Source organism: Oncorhynchus mykiss, chromosome 4, assembly GCF_057628025.1.
Source record: "Oncorhynchus mykiss isolate SJ-2025 chromosome 4, ASM5762802v1, whole genome shotgun sequence".
Classification (NCBI taxonomy): Eukaryota; Metazoa; Chordata; class Actinopteri; order Salmoniformes; family Salmonidae; genus Oncorhynchus; species Oncorhynchus mykiss.
This window is the reverse complement of record NC_143025.1, coordinates 31301092-31317142: the sequence shown is the minus strand read 5'-3', so window position 1 is coordinate 31317142 and position 16051 is coordinate 31301092. Positions and strand designations below refer to the sequence as shown.

General features: G+C 42.7%; 1 protein-coding gene and 1 pseudogene across 2 annotated transcripts in view; both read left to right on the top strand.

Moving 5' to 3' along the window:
* LOC110521692 (carboxyl-terminal PDZ ligand of neuronal nitric oxide synthase protein) overlaps positions 1–16051 on the top strand; it is a 235352-nt gene that overhangs the window by 38196 nt on the left and 181105 nt on the right. The window lies entirely within an intron of this gene.
* LOC149983982 (general transcription factor II-I repeat domain-containing protein 2-like) overlaps positions 1–16051 on the top strand; it is a 30600-nt pseudogene that overhangs the window by 703 nt on the left and 13846 nt on the right.

Sequence of the window (16051 nt, the reverse complement as noted above, 5' to 3'; positions counted from 1 at the left end):
AACACACCTTGTGAAACAGCTGTGATAACCGACCTGGCAATATTCAAGATTTTAGTTTCACAAATTTTTTGTACACTCACATGGCAAAGCCTCCAATAGCCTACTCAATAAATTGGATGCAGTCTATCACAGTGCCATCCGTTTTGTCACCAAAACCCCATATACTACCCACCAATGCGACCTGTATGCTCTCGTTGGCTGGCCCTCATTTATACTCGTCGCCAAACCCACTGGCTCCAGGTCATCTACAAGATCCTGCTAGGTAAAGTCCCCCCTTATCTCAGCTCACTGGTCACCATAGCAGCACCCACCTGTAGCACGCACTCCAGCAGGTATATCTCTCTAGTCACCCCCAAAACCAATTCTTCCTTTGGCCGCCTCTCCTTCCAGTTCTCTGCTGCCAATGACTGGAACGAACTACAAAAATCTCTGAAACTGGAAACAGCAGCTCACAGATTACTGCACCTGTACATAGCCCATCTATAATTTAGCCCAAACAACTACCTCTCCCCCTACTGTATTTATTTATTTATTTTGCTCCTTTGCACCCCATTATTTCTATCTCTTTACCTCCCTTATCTCACCTCATTTGCTCACATTGTATGTATATAGACTTATTTTTGTACTGTATTATTGACTGTATGTTTGTTTTACTCCATCTGTAACTATGTGTTGTTATATCTGTCGAACTGCTTTGCTTTATCTTGGCCAGGTCTCAATTGTAAACGAGAACTTGTTCTCAACTTGCCTACCTGGTTAAATAAAGGTGAAATATATATATTTGTAATTAAATCATAGACGAACATACTGAATTCTGGTGTGTGGAATATAGAGGTGGATGCTGTGTGGGTGGGAGGTTCTATCTGTCACTTGTTCTCAACAGGCAGCCAGGGACTTGAAGAGGATGTCTGCAAAGTCCAGGCACTGCTTCTCTCTTTGTTCTGAGTGTTTGCAGTGCTAGTGTTTTTAGTTAGTCTGTGTATCTCACATATTATGTGCCCCGTATGATAGAGCAAGATAACTTTCTTAGCAGATAATGACAACATGACAGTAACAGTAGCTGCAGATGATGGGCTGGAGGGTGGTTGGTAATGGAGTACATCAGGTGGATCCACATCTGGGTGTTGGGCAGAACCCCTAGGTCCTGGAGAACAGGAGCAGAGTTAAAAGGGGACAGGGTAGGAGACAGAGGTAAACAAGCAAGCAGGTTACATTTTTCTGTGAGAAAATATGATGGATTAGTGCAGTGTTATAAATGGGAGATATGTACTTTTCAACAGTTTTGGAAGGAAAACCTGCCTCAAGCTGGTCCGCCTCTGATCCAAACTCACTGGCTCTGGTGGATGGGATAAGGCCTGGGGGGCTCGGACAGCCGATGGTCCTAAAAACGTTTGGAGAGGTAAATTGAAGAGGTACATTTTTATAAGCTCAGCACAACTACCATTTCTTGCTTTCTCAAATGTCAATCAAAGCTTTTAACATACTTTGTCTGTGTAGAGCGTCAGGGCGTCAGGGCTTCAGTGGTCGACCATCCAACTGTTCCAACTGAAGAAGATTGTTGGCTTCGACCGAAGTAACCCTAGGAAGACAAGTAGAAAGATATCAGTGTTAGTGAAACTAAAACTAGCTTCAAGTTGCAAATCGTTATTTTCTGAGATGTTTTATATTCACATTAACAGATGGTGACCCCAGCTAGGAGCGACCTGGTTTCCCAGGTCTCACCTTCCATTCGTCCTTCTTCCAAACCAAGTTATTCGCCCGGATGTTGTAGCACTTGGTTCTCTTCTTGATTCTGCTCCGGTAGCTCTACTTCTGTTTCTCCTGAGCCTTGTCGATGTTCAGTCTCACCTTGATTGATAAAAGCAATAAATGCAATTATATTTCAAATTACAAATACATTTCTTACATAATGTAAGAATATACATATTATACATATAATATAATTGAGATGTTATCTCTTGGAGGACCAGAAAATAAATTAACAGCGCACAATCATTTTTATCTGGTCAAAAACCTCCACACCCTTTGGTCCTTGAAGGTGTTCTGATCTGTTTCAACAACTTCCACCACATCAGGAGGGGTTTCAGTGATCTGAAAGGACATTATACAAAAATAACAATAGACAAACAACAACACTAAGTCAATCACTACAGTATATGCAATAATTGTATCTACAATTACGTTGTTTACATCAGTCAACAGCTGCAGCTCCTGTCTGTCTTCGGTGGTTTCCTGGACGCTGCTGTTGTTTGCAAAGAGAATTACCTTCAGGTTGTTCTCCCACCATCCCTGTAGCTGGCTAGCTGACTAGGTAGGTTGAGGTACAGTGGCTTGCGAAAGTATTCATCCCCCTTGCCATTTTTCCTATTTTGTTGCCTCTAGCCACTGGGATTTTTGCCCATTCCTCAAGGCAAAACTGCTCCAGCTCCTTCAAGTTGGATGGGTTCCGCTGGTGTACAGCAATCTTTAATTCATACCACAGATTCTCAATTGGATTGAGGTCTGGGCTTTAACTATGCCATTCCAAGACATGTAAATGTTTCCCCTTAAACCACTCGAGTGTTGCTTTAGCAGTATGATTAGGGTCATTGTCCTGCTGGAAGATGGACCTCCATCCCAGTCTCAAATCTCTGGAAGACTGAAACAGAATTTCACTGTATTTAGCGCCATCCATCATTCCTTCCTTCAATCAATTCTGACCTGTTTCCCAGCCCCTGCCAATGGAAAAACATCCCCACGCTGCCACCACCATGCTTCACTGTGGGGATGGTGTTCTCGGGGTAATTAGGTGTTTGTGCCAGACATAGCGTTTTCCTTGAAGGCCAAAAAGTGCAATTTTAGTCTCATCTAACCAAAGTACCTTCTTCCATATGTTTGGGGAGTCTCCCACATAGCTTTTGGCTAACACCAAACGTGTTGGCTTATTTATTTCTTTAAACAATGGCTTTTTTCTGGCCACTCTTCCGTAAAGCCCAGCTCTAAGGAGTGTGGGGCTTAAAGTGGTCCTATGGACAGATACTCCAATCTCCGCTCTGGAGCTTTGCAGCTCCTTCAGGGTTATCTTTGGTCTCTTTGTTGCCTCTCTCATTAATGCCCTCCTTGCCTGCTCTGTGCGTTTTGGTGGGTGGCCCTCTCTTGGCAGGTTTGTTGTGGTGCCATATTCTTTCCATTTTTTTATAATGGATTTAATGGTGCTCCGTTGGATGTTCAAAGTTTCAAATATTTTTTTATAACCCAACCCTGATCTGTACTTCTCCACAACTCTGTCCCTGACCTGTTTGGAGAGCTCCTTGGTCTTCATGGTGTTGCTTACTTGGTGGTGCCCCTTGCTTAGTGGTGTGACAGATCATGTGACAGATTATGTGACACTTATATCGCACACAGGTGGACTTTATTTAACTAATTATGTGACTTCTGAAGGTAATTGGTTGCATCAGATCTTATTTAGGGGCTTCATCGCAAAGGGGGTGAATACATATGCACGCACCACTTTTTCATTTTTTTTTATTTTTTAAATAAGTTATTTTTAAAATTTCACTTCACCAATTTGGACTATTTTGTGTATGTCCATTACATGAAATCCAAATAAAATCAATTTAAATTACAGGTTGTAATGCAACAAAATAGGAAAAACACAAAGGGGGATTAATACTTTTGCAAGGCACTGTAAATAAGTACAGCAGCTAGCAAAGTCAATCTTAAAACAACTTAAATAATTTCTTCCTATTTTACAATATGTTCTATATAAAGACAAATATGTTGCAAAGAAAGTGTTCTCTTTCCAGTTTTTTTGGTCCTCTGAAACAGTAGGTAGTCAGCAGGTAGTCACCGGCAAAAACACCATCCTTGGGGAGCAATTCTGAGGTAATAATTTTGTGCGGACTGAGCGAGAGCTTATGAGGTGAAATAGAACTTCAACTGCCTGCGTTCTCCGTCCTTCGCGACCGCTACCAGGTAAAACAGAGCCAAGTAACCAGCATAGCAACAGACGCTTTGGTTCCTTACGTAACCTGTCAGAATTTTGCAAGTTCTATGAACAGCCCTAGCAACGGAAGCTCTCGAATGCCATTGTGATGCAGGGGGGGGCACACTTTTAGGTTTGACACCCCCAATGAAATGAACACCCCCACCTCTCTGTCATGGTTTAAACAATTTATTTCTATGTGGTGGCACTGTCCATCCTGTAGTGCTCAATTTCAGCCTCAGCTGAGCTCCTTTACACATCGATTTTCAAATCAAATGTATTTATATAGCCCTTCATACATCAGCTGATATCTCAAAGTGCTTTACAGAAACCCAGCCTAATACCCCAAACAGCAAGCAATGCAGGTGTAGAAGCACGGTGGCTAGGTAAAACTCCCTAGAAAGGCCAAAACCTAGGAAGAAACCTAGAGAGGAACCAGGCTATGAGGGGTGACCAGTCCTCTTCTGGCTGTGCCGGGTGGAGATTATAACAGAACATGGCCAAGATGTTCAAATGTTCATAAATGACCAGCATGGTCAAATAACAATAATCACAGTAGTTGTCGAGGGTTCAGCAAGTCAGCACCTCAGGAGTAAATGTCAGTTGGCTTTTCATAGCCGATCATTAAGAGTATCTCTACCACTCCTGCTGTCTCTAGTGAGTTGAAAACAGCAGGTCTGGGACAATGAACAGTCCGATGAGCAGGTCAGGATTCCATAGCCGCAGGCAGAACAGTTGGAACTGGAGCAGCAGCACGGCCAGGTGGACTGGAGACAGCAAGGAGTCATCATGCCAGGTAGTCCTGAGGCATGGTCCTAGGGCTCAGGCCCTCCGAGAGAAAGAGAGAATTAGAGAGAGCATAATTAAATTCACACAGGACACCAGATAAGACAGGAGAAGTACTCCAGATATAACAAACTGACCCTAGCCCCCCGACACAAACTAATGCAGCATAAATACTGGAGGCTGAGACAGGAGGGGTCAGAAGACACTGTGGCCCCATCCGATGATACCCCCGGACAGGGCCAAACAGGAAGGATATAACCCCACCCACTTTGCCAAAGCACAGCCCCCACACCACTAGAGGGATATCTTCAACCACCAACTTACTTTTCCTTTGTACTTCCTAATTTTTTGCTGTAATTTCATTTACCCTCCACCATATGCCTTGGCTGAGAGGGTAGGCTACCGGCATGTGGTGTAGGCCTTGTGGAGGGTCAACTAAATTAAATGCCTTTTACCCAACTTTTCATCAAAACAAATGCATCGAAAGGTTAGGGCGCATTACTTTTTTCACAGCGACCGGCAATCAGAGTTTACTCACCTATTTTTTTTAACACAACATCACTGGCTACCGGTATGCCTATTTGAAGTTCATGATAATACACATGAATGTCATACAGTGGACACATAAGCCTATAAGCCCATGCATGCAATGCCCTGATACATTTTGTGCTAAAATCTCTGACAGCAGAACCATAAGATGGACAATTATTGTTTTGGGAAAGTATCCTAAAAAACAATGAACAAATAGGCTATAAAGTTTTGCGTATGCTACATATCGAAACACAAATTTGTTATGGCTGCTTTTAAGGACATGTAAATATGGCTCATTTGGCCAACATCCCTCAATTTTTGATGCCGCTGGCTGCGCCAAGATCTGAATTCATATGGATGTCCATTACATTTCTCAAATGTCCAGTAAATTAAAATCTTCCCTTTCATGTTGTCCAGCACCAAATTTTGCTAATGGAGACTCTGAAATGGCATATAGTTTTTATGAAGGTTTTAGAATATTTTCATGTAAATCTGTCACCAATTGGATGTAAACCTAGCTATTGACACCCTCAAGTCCCTGGCAAGTGCACTAGTCCAGTGTCACTTTGATTATGCCTGCACATCACGGTTCACCAGCAGCCCCAAACATCTAAAGAATAAGCTACCAGCCAAACAAGCTTGTAAGAATAGTACTTAAACTTCCCCCTAATACTCATCTGGAGGTTGAGCATTTTTTCATCTAATGACATTCAGAGATTGTCAAGCCAAACCTTCGATACTGGGTAGGCTTACCACGTAGGGAGGGATATATTTTCTGTTTGTCGAGATTTACATCATCTATTTAGAGTGGCGTTGAAAACGCAAACCATGATATTGAATTGCCCGAAGTCGGTAGGCTTTGTTTATTGGTTGTGTTGTGCATTGGCACAGAAACCTACAGTATGTAATTATAAAAATGGCATCAAAATGTTGAAAATCAGATTCCCCCTAGCTGATCATTGTCTGCAGTCGGCTCTGATCATAGTGTAAGGGAGGGAGAGTGAGTATGTCTGTGGTGGTTGGCAAACCCTCAACCTTCTGGCCCGTAGCCCTGAGTGGCATTGACTGTGCCACAAAAGCATGCTGAAATGGCAAAGTCGACATCCACGTTTATAAACACAGGGTCGCTACAGTTAGTTATTTTTGGTCATAAACATTATTTTCAGTTAATTCTATGAGGGGGGTGGTGTTCAGTTCATTTTACAGTACAAGGGGAGGGTCATGTGAAAATATGTTTAATGCTGGGGAGGAGGGTCCATTTTTTTATGACACCTTAAGTTGGACCAGCCCCTGCCCCCCAGTACATTTCGATCTGTCCCTTACCACTTTTAAATCTCATACTTGTGTTTTTAATTGCTATATTGTATTTACTTCATCACCGTGGCCCTTTTATTGCCTTTACCTCCCTTATCTCACCTCATTTGCTCACATCGTATATAGACTTGTTTATACTGTATTATTGACTGTATGTTTGTTTTACTCCATGTGTAACTCTGTGTCGAATGTGTCGAACTGCTTTGCTTTATCTTGGCCAGGTCGCAGTTGTAAATGAGAACTTGTTCTCAACTTGCCTACCTGGTTAAACAAAGGTAAAATAAAAAATATAAACATTTTCATAATTGGATTTCCCTTACGAAAAATGTATCAACCCCGATAGAAATGCCCATTAATATGTTAAGGATATGTTTTACTGCTTGTTGGCAGAGCTCTCAGGGGAATTACTCATTCAGGAGGCACGGTCTTAGCTTAGTGCACTGTACATTAATAAAGATATCAGCAGAGATTCCCCTGTTGCCTCTTTAGAAGATGACAAACTCATCTAGCAGCCTTAGTGTGTTGTCAGCCTACTGAGGTGTGTTTCCTTCCCTCCACACACACACAGCCCTCGGAGCCCAACAACACTCTTCATCTTGTCACAGGGTAATGTAGCCCAGAGACTGCAGCTGCTGCTGCTACTTCATTTAGACATGAAGCTCCCTGGTATTAGAGGCCAGGTAGAAAAGGTGGCTTCTGTATTGGAGAGGTAATGGCTTTTCCTTAGCAAAATGTCAAATGAGAAATCCCCCTAGCTCTACTGTTCAGCCTGGCTGCTAGTGCTAGGCTCTGAGAATGAATGTAGGCATATTAAATTGGCTACCCTACACACATACGCACTCACACACACATATGCATTCACACACCCAAGCACACAGCAACACCATGGAAATCTTGAGGGTAGTCCTAATCTGGAGAGCTGTGATCCACTATGGAAATTGTTTGCTGGTGAATCACTGTCATGTTCATAAACCAATGGCCTCCTCCACAGAGAGATAGAGACAGCTGTGATCTATGCATTTCACTGTAACTGATGCAAATCAGTGTTAGTGATAGTGTTATTCTTCAACTGATAGTGTACTCTTATAATCTCCACATGGCACAGCCAGAAGAGGACTGGCCACCCCTCCAAGCCTGGTTCCTCTCTAGTTCTCTTCCTAGTTTCCAGCCTTCCTAGGGAGTTTTTCCTATCCACCATGCTTCTACATCTGCATTGCTTGCTCTCTGGGGTTTTAGGCTCGGTTTCTGTATAAGCACTTTGTGACAACTGCTGATGTAAAAAGGGCTTTATAGATACATATGATTGAAATTGAATTACTGCTACCTTGAGAACATAATGGATTCTGCTTGAGCGCTTCAAAGTCAAAGTGCGATTCCACGCCAGAGGGATATATTTTTGGTATCTCAAATTATGGCAATTCTCAAAATGTAACTTAATTAGGAGGAAGGATGTTTAACATGCTTTTTACCTTTATATCACAAACCATTTTTGAGAAATTCATGATGAATTTTAAACCCACATTTTAGAGCACACCATAACGATTATTTTTTATTTACCTTTTTTTAACTAGGCAAGTCAGTTAAGAACAAATTATTATTTTCAATGACAGCCTAGGAACAGTGCCTTGTTCAGGGGCAGAATGACATATTTTTACCTTGTTTTGCAACCTTTACGGTTACCCAAAGTATAATGACACAAATATGTTGTCTGTATCATTTACAGTTCACAGATCATAGGGTCTTACAGGAGGCATGTATAGGTCTAAAAAGGGCCTAGAATGGCCACTTTCATCATGATTTTTTTTACTCCCGCTGGCATGGAATCGACCCATACTTTTCTCTGTCTTTCTTCAAATGCTCAACCTTTCTTTAGGTAAAGTGTATTTTAAGAGAAACCTCTGCCTCCAGCAATGTCATGACAGTATTACAACCACAGACCAGACCACACACTATCATCCCACTCCATGCCAAACCAGCACAACGGGAAACACCTCAAGACACATCTTTAAGACAAGTGTCAGCATTTTCTTTGAGCTGTTAATGGAGGTGTCAAAAAAATCTATTCAATAGTTTGTAGTCTATTTACCACTATGGGGAAGTTATTGGAGAGAATCACAGAGATATGAGGCTAACCAAAAGGATCTAAGGATCTAAGGATCATCAGCAGAGATTGGCTGGCTCATTGGACCGTGTCCTGCATAGTTAGCATACTTAGCATACCTCTGCAATCAGTAAATGTTAATAGTCCACAGAGAGCTGTTTGTTTACAGTGTGTTTCAACATTATCATTAGCAGGAAGTTCCTCTAAGCTCCTGGGTACTTAGTGTCACATTACCTCATCCTCTATGTTTGGTCAGTGTTTACCCCAGAATGGATGGCTTACATCAGTGGTCACCAATCTCCAAGCCATTTCTAGTTGATCACCAAACATTTCTGTAAAAAAACAATGATAAAGCCTTGTGTTCCTATTTGTTTCATTCATTCATTTTGCGCCGTTGGCAGTAGGTGCACATGATTCAGCAGCCCTAGTGCCGGGAAAGCAAAGTATTCCCATTTTGAGCCATTCATGTGTCTGATGCACAGGAGGTTGGTGGCACCTTAATTGGGGAGGACGGGCTCATGGTAATGGCTGGAGAGGAATTAGTGGAATGGTATCAAATACATCAAACACATGGTTTTCATGTGTTTGATGTCGTTCCACTTGCTCCATTTCAGCCATTAGTATGAGCTGTTGTCCCCTCAGCACCCTCCACTGGTCTGAAGGTAGAACTCCGCCTTCCCAGCAGGCCCAGAGAGCGAATCAAGTGCACCTATAGGCCTACCCCTGGCCAATCAGATAGCTCAGATCAACGTGTCTGCACAGTTTCCTCAAGCCATAGACTGTAAAAACAAGCCTCGAACACACAGCAAAGTTGATAATGTGAGACTTTTAAACCTTTAAAACCATGACAAGGGAGAGACTCAACGAATACAGCTAAGAACTGCTGTTTATATGAGTAAATTCATGTTTAATTTGTTATGCCTTGATCTGTTTCACCTGTCCTTCTGCTTGTCTCCACCCCCTCCAGGTGTCGCCCATCTTCCCCATTATCCTCTGTGTATTTATACCGGTGTTCTCTGTTTGTCTGTTGCCAGTTCATCTTGTTTGTCAAGTCAACCAGCGTTTTGTTTCTCAGCGCCTTCTTTTCCCCAGTCTCTCTTTTCTTGCCTTCCTGGTTTTGATCATTGCCTGTCCTGACTCTGAGCCCACCTGCCTGACCACTCTGTCTGCCCCTGAGCCTGCCTGCCATCCGGTGCCGTTGCCCCTACTCTGGATTACCAACCCCTGCCTGCCTTGACCTGTCGTTTGCCTGCCCCTGTTGTTGTAATAAACATTGTTACTTCAACACAGTCTGCACTTGGGTCTTACCTGAAACGTGATATATTCAGCACTGTCAACATTTTGTTCAACAGTTTTATAAGCCATAAAATGTGCATTCTCCCTACTTCCACTCACACTACAAACAGCACTGCAGCTGCAATGAATGAATATAGCAAAGTGTTTCACTTTCTCTGGTCATAGGAGGAGAGGCAGCCTCACCCCTGTTCCATCTCTCCCCTCAGACTGACCATCAGATGCAGGTCATCAGTCCAGTAAAAAAAAGCAAATTATTATGCTCACTCAGGTGTGCTTCACAAGTAATACAACAAATGATCTATTACCAACATTTTAAAATATATTTTCACAATGGTCTGTTTTGTTTTTCCAAGTTTCTGTTTCTCCCAGTTTTTTTCAGGTTTCGTTCTCAAAATCCCCAAAATGTTCAATTAATCAGTAGACCACTTTTGAGGTCTGGTAAAAAGCTAAGAAATGTATGTTTTTGGGTGTAGTTACCCTTTAATTAAAGTGCACACCAGCATAATCCCATTGTGTGGTTAGGATGTTTTTGTAGCGCTCATGTGATTGCAGAGTTTGGAAAACAAATGGCAACTGGATTGATCCAAATAATCATGAAATCATTCTGCCAGGTAGGCAGAGGCTACTTTGTAGTTTTTGGGAAAGCCTTTCCATCTCTACCAGAAGAAGGTTTATCATTAGCATCATCGCTAACGGCTACATAAAGTGTAGTAGACATACACGTGCACTTCGCACACACACAGACACAGACTGCGGCATTCCTATGCTGTTTCAGAAAGTTGCAGGAAATACGAATCATTGATGCATTTTGTTCATGTCTTATGATTTAACTTGGGCAAATGAATGAACTTTCTAATAAGTTCAACACATTCAGTTGATTTCTACTCATTTCAGTAAAAGTTTGAATATTGTTGAATTCTGTTTTAATGTCTGGATTCCATCCGCATTCTCAGCAAAGCAGATTTTGCCTGACTCGAATAGAGCCGATCAATCATCTGAGGTAATACCTCACTTCTCTCTCTCGCTTGCTCTTTCTCTCACTCGCTCGCTTGCTCTAACACCCACACACACCTCTCTCACCTCAACACCTCCTTCTCTTTCTCACACACACACACACACACACACACACACACACACACACACACACACACACCTCCCCTCTTACTCCCCTCTCTCTCACTCCTCTCTTTCCTCTCAGTCCTCACCTCTCCCCCATTTGCAGGTGTTTTTACATGGTGATGTTCAGTCTGGAGTCAGGCCGGCCTGGCAGAGAGTGAGGCAGTGAGGGGCCTTCTGTCAGCTTAATGATTTACTGCCAGTTCTGCATTATAAAAACATTGTGACCTCTTAGAGCGTATGTCCACTTCCAGCTGATTTATAGACTGGCCTTTTCAAGTCTGCATCCTCTGTGTTGTCAACATAGCTGTGTGGAGCCAACACTGCAGCTGGGATGATGAAAGTGCATTTTGATCCATAACTATCCGTACCCACCACACTCTTTGGGTTTTGCTTATATGCAAATGTCCTGAAGAGAAGTCAGTGGAGCTGTGGAATTATGGGAGATGTGAAACAGATCTGAGCAGCCAGCCATAAAGGCCAGTCCAGACACACAGACTGCACAGCATTTTAATTCCAGGAAATAATTTCATTAGCATGCCTCTTATTGGACACACAAATGGCTGAATATCATATGGTGATTTGACATATCCAATTAACTGGTCCCATTCTGTTTTCTACAGCCGCTATTAACTCTCTCTGTTGGACACCAGCGTTGTGTTTATTAGCCCACATTAATGGTCTGAAACATACGTGGTGAGGCTCTTTTCTTAACATAATGAGGCAGGCTTAGGCAGGAAAGCACAGCAGTGATTGTATTCCCCGATGAAGCATTTGCAGTTTTATAGGCTACTGTACAACAGTATAAAACGTAACAATGTTCAATGATAGATTGAATCACCTCAATAAAAAGTCCTGAAAGTATTTACCCGAAAAGGTTATCCCAAAATGCAAGAGGCAACTACACTGAGTTTACAAAACATTAGGAACACCGACATAGACTGACCAGGTATTATTCCTTATTGATGTCACTTGTTACATCCGTATAGATGCCACTTGTTAAATCCGTGTAAATGAAGAGGAGGAGACAGATTAAAGGAGCATTTTTAAGCCTTGAGACAATTGAGATATGGATTGTGTGTGTGTGCCATTCAGAGGGTGAATGGGCAAGACAAAAGATTATGCCTTTGAACTGGGTATGGTAGTAGGTGCCATGCGCACCAGTTTGAGTGTGTCAAAAACTGCAACGCTGCTGGGTTTTTCACGGTAAACAGTTTCCCTTGTGTGTCAAGAATGGTCCATCACCCAAAGCACATCCAGCCAACTTGACACAACTGTGGGAAGCATTGGCGTTAACATGGGCCAGCATCCCTGTGGAACACTTGTAGAGTCCATCCCTTGACGAATTAAGGCTGCTCTGAAAGCAAAACGGGGTGCAAATCAATGTTAGGAAGTTGTTCCTAATGTTTTGTACACTCAGTGTACGTCTCCCTGTGGAAATGTTCTTCCAAATAGGGTTCATTTTGACTGAGTTATTGGGATTAATAACATGTTTTTCTTCACCAGGTGCTGTCTCTCTACTTTCACACACAGGTTTAGAATGTGGTGGGCATGTATGAACCTTGCGAGACCATACTGCGAACATTAGAAAAAGTATAAATCTAACCTGGACGTCTGTCTCAAAATGCACATCGGCCAATTAAAATTGTTAATTTACTTGCACGTGGTAGAACGTTACATTGTAGCTGGTCCCATACGATAACCTGGAACATGTTAGCCATTTGCTAACCTCACCAGGTGGCAGTGATTATTTTCTGTAACAAATTTGGTGTCACCCTATCTGCACAAACCAATAGCATTTCTTAAATGGAGTGGCTACGGTTTTGTATTTTCATATGAAGCATAGTACATGTAAGTGTAGGCCTACACGTCTGTGTAATATACCCTATAGTGGCGGCGATTATTTATGTAGCAGTGCGAGTAGCATATGTGTCGGTCTGTAAGAGGGATTCCAATAAGAAGCTCAGCATTAAATTCATTCGTCATCTTGATTGACAAGGTTTTGGCTGCACTTCTCTTGACAACATGTTAACAGAATAAATGGAATCATACATTTGAAAGGAAAAAACAACATCTCAACTGTGATTCGAATTTTCCGCAAATGACAAAAATCATCAGGAGCCAGGCTCGCAAAACACTGTGAGCTAATCGTCCAGTTAAAAAACGGTGCGTGTTTTCGGAACTTTGATTAGCAGATGGTGCTGTTGGGAACAGCTAGCATGTAGGCTTTGATCATGTGCAACTATGTCAACAATTGTAATTGGCTGATATGCTTAAAATTGAACTAAAATGCAAATAACTTTTTCTAATGTTTGCAATTACAGCCCCAGCACGTTTGCAAGCTGTCCGACTTGGCTCACAGAAAGAGTCATTCATTCGTAACTTAACATTTTAAGGCAATGGCAACTTTTCTTTTTAATTTGATACAACTAAAATAACTAAAAGTTGAAACAACTAAAACATTTGACAGTGTGCAGGTTGGCATGCGTAGCCTACATGCTGTATCATTAGAGGCCAGTGATCGTGTGGGACTGCCTGCTGGCTAGCAGCATCAAACAACATGCCTAACATTATAACTATCGACTAACACATGATCAATCACTTAGGGCTGTGTAACAGTGTGTTTGTGTGCGTGTGCGCGCACGTGTGTGTGTGTGTGTGTGTGTGTACGTCTTCCTCTGATCTGCTGTGGCTTTGTTTAGGCTAGTTTTGATTGGCTAGTTGTTTGAGGGCGAGAAAGAGGAAGAAACCTCAAACACAAACAACAAAATAACACCACTGTGTTTTAGACTCAGTTCCTTAAGCCTCACAAGGACGTTGTGTGGCAGGAGAGGAGATGTCTGTGGTTGTCTGGGCTCAGGGTAGAAAAGTCTTAAAGCACAGCTCTAGAATCAGCTTATTATTATTGTGTAATGCCCTGGCCTTTAGTATAGCCACTGTGTTGATATGTTCATAACAAGTTCCCTAAGGGAGAGCCTCACACACACACACCACGGGCTGAGAAGGGTGTGTGTGTGGGATGGGGTAGACCTTGGAGGCTGGGGATGTGAAATGTCAACAGACCCTCTCCACCATCACCCCCTTCTGTCGCTCCATGTCTGCGGCATTCTGGAGGCTATGTTGTTGTGTGCGTGTGCGTGTGTGTGTGCGTGTGCGTGTGTGTGTGTGTGAGAGAGCCAAGCTCAGGAAGGTGTTTCATGTATGGGGAAATAGGAGAACATGTTCTGTATCCAGTTTTACAGAGGGTATGGGCATTTCTGCTTTATCACAACTCGGTTAATGAGTCAGTCATTCACACACACTCAAAGACACACTCAGGGAAAGTAACACATTTAATGAATCATAAAGACCAGGGCCAAAGGAAGGTGAGGGATGAAGGACTGTATGACTTTGTCCTCCAAAGAAAGCCCTACAAGATTGCTTGTTATGCAAACGTATAACTTTACTGTTGCATGCATTGAATGGAGACATTTTCTTGAAAAATGTTCAGGTATGTTCCGGAACTTTCCCCTTAGAGCTCCCTCATGCTACAGATTGCCCCTCCCTGTCCATTGAAGTCTGCTTAATCTGCCATCTTAGTAGTAATTAGTCCCAATGAGGATCACCTTCCAGCCACTAGACATTAATGTCATACAGACAAGCTGCTTGGCTATGACAAGGCAATGGGAAGTAAATATCTCTCTCTGTCTCTCTCTCTGTTTTCCTCTCTGTCTCTCCTTCTCACCGAGTCTTTCATCTCTCTCTCCCTCCCTCCTCCCTCCCTCCCTCCCTCAAAAAGTTTAGTTATTGTAACTGGGCGATGAACCAACACATTACGGCTGAACCAGTACAGTACAGAACATTAGAAATAAATGCCCTCAGAAATACCCCCAAATTAAACCTGAAGGTCTGCTGACAGTCTGCAACTTAAAGCTGATGGTCTGCACTTCAGCTTTCAAATCCGAAGTGTTGGAGTACAGAGCCAAGACAACAAAACATGTGCCACTGTCCTAGTACTTTTGGTGCTCACTGTATATCGATAGTGTGTGGGCAGCACTTTCTCCTCAAGTTAAGTTTGAGAGCACATCCAGATTTTGACAATTAGCTACTAAGGGCCAACAAAGCTTGCATGTTGTTATGCCTCATCTCTCACTGTTTGTCCACTTAATATCCCTCCCCCCACCAAATGTCTTCCACTTTTCCAATGCTTTTGTATGAGAGACCAGGATCAGTAAGTCCTGAATCTACCACATATTGTTTTGTTTTACTGTTTTCCTCTCTTATTGTAGCTGAAGAGCAGTACTCTTTTCGGACACTTTCCTACTCCTGCAATAGCCTATTCAAAGAGAACCTTGTCAACTATGTTACCTCCAAGTCTCCAAAACCTACTTCACCTCCACCAGTACCTCATAACCATATCCAGCGCCGACAGAGATGGCCGCCTCGCTTCGCGTTCTCAGGAAACGATGCAGTATTTTTTTTATTTTTATGTATTATTTCTTACATTGATACCCCAGGAAATCTTAAGTTTTATCACATACGACCAGGAATACGACTTTCCCGAAGAAGATCCTCTGTTTGGACCACCACCCAGGACAATGGATCGGATCCCAGCCGGCGAACTAAAACAACGACGCCGCAGGAGGGGCAGAAGAAGCCGTCTTCTGGTCAGACTCCATAGACGGGCACATCGCGCACCACTCCTGTGTTTACTACTCGCCAACGTTCAGTCTCTTGACAACAAGGTAGACGAAATCCGAGCAAGGGTTGCCTTCCAGAGAGACATCAGAGATTGTAACGTTCTTTGTTTTGTGGCTCACTCGAGATACGCTATCGGAGTCGGTACAGCCACCTGGTTTCTTCACGCATTGCGCCGACAGAAACAAACATCTCTCTGGTAAGAAGAAGGGCGGGGGGGTATGCCTTATGATTAACGAGACTTGGTGTGATCATAACAACATACA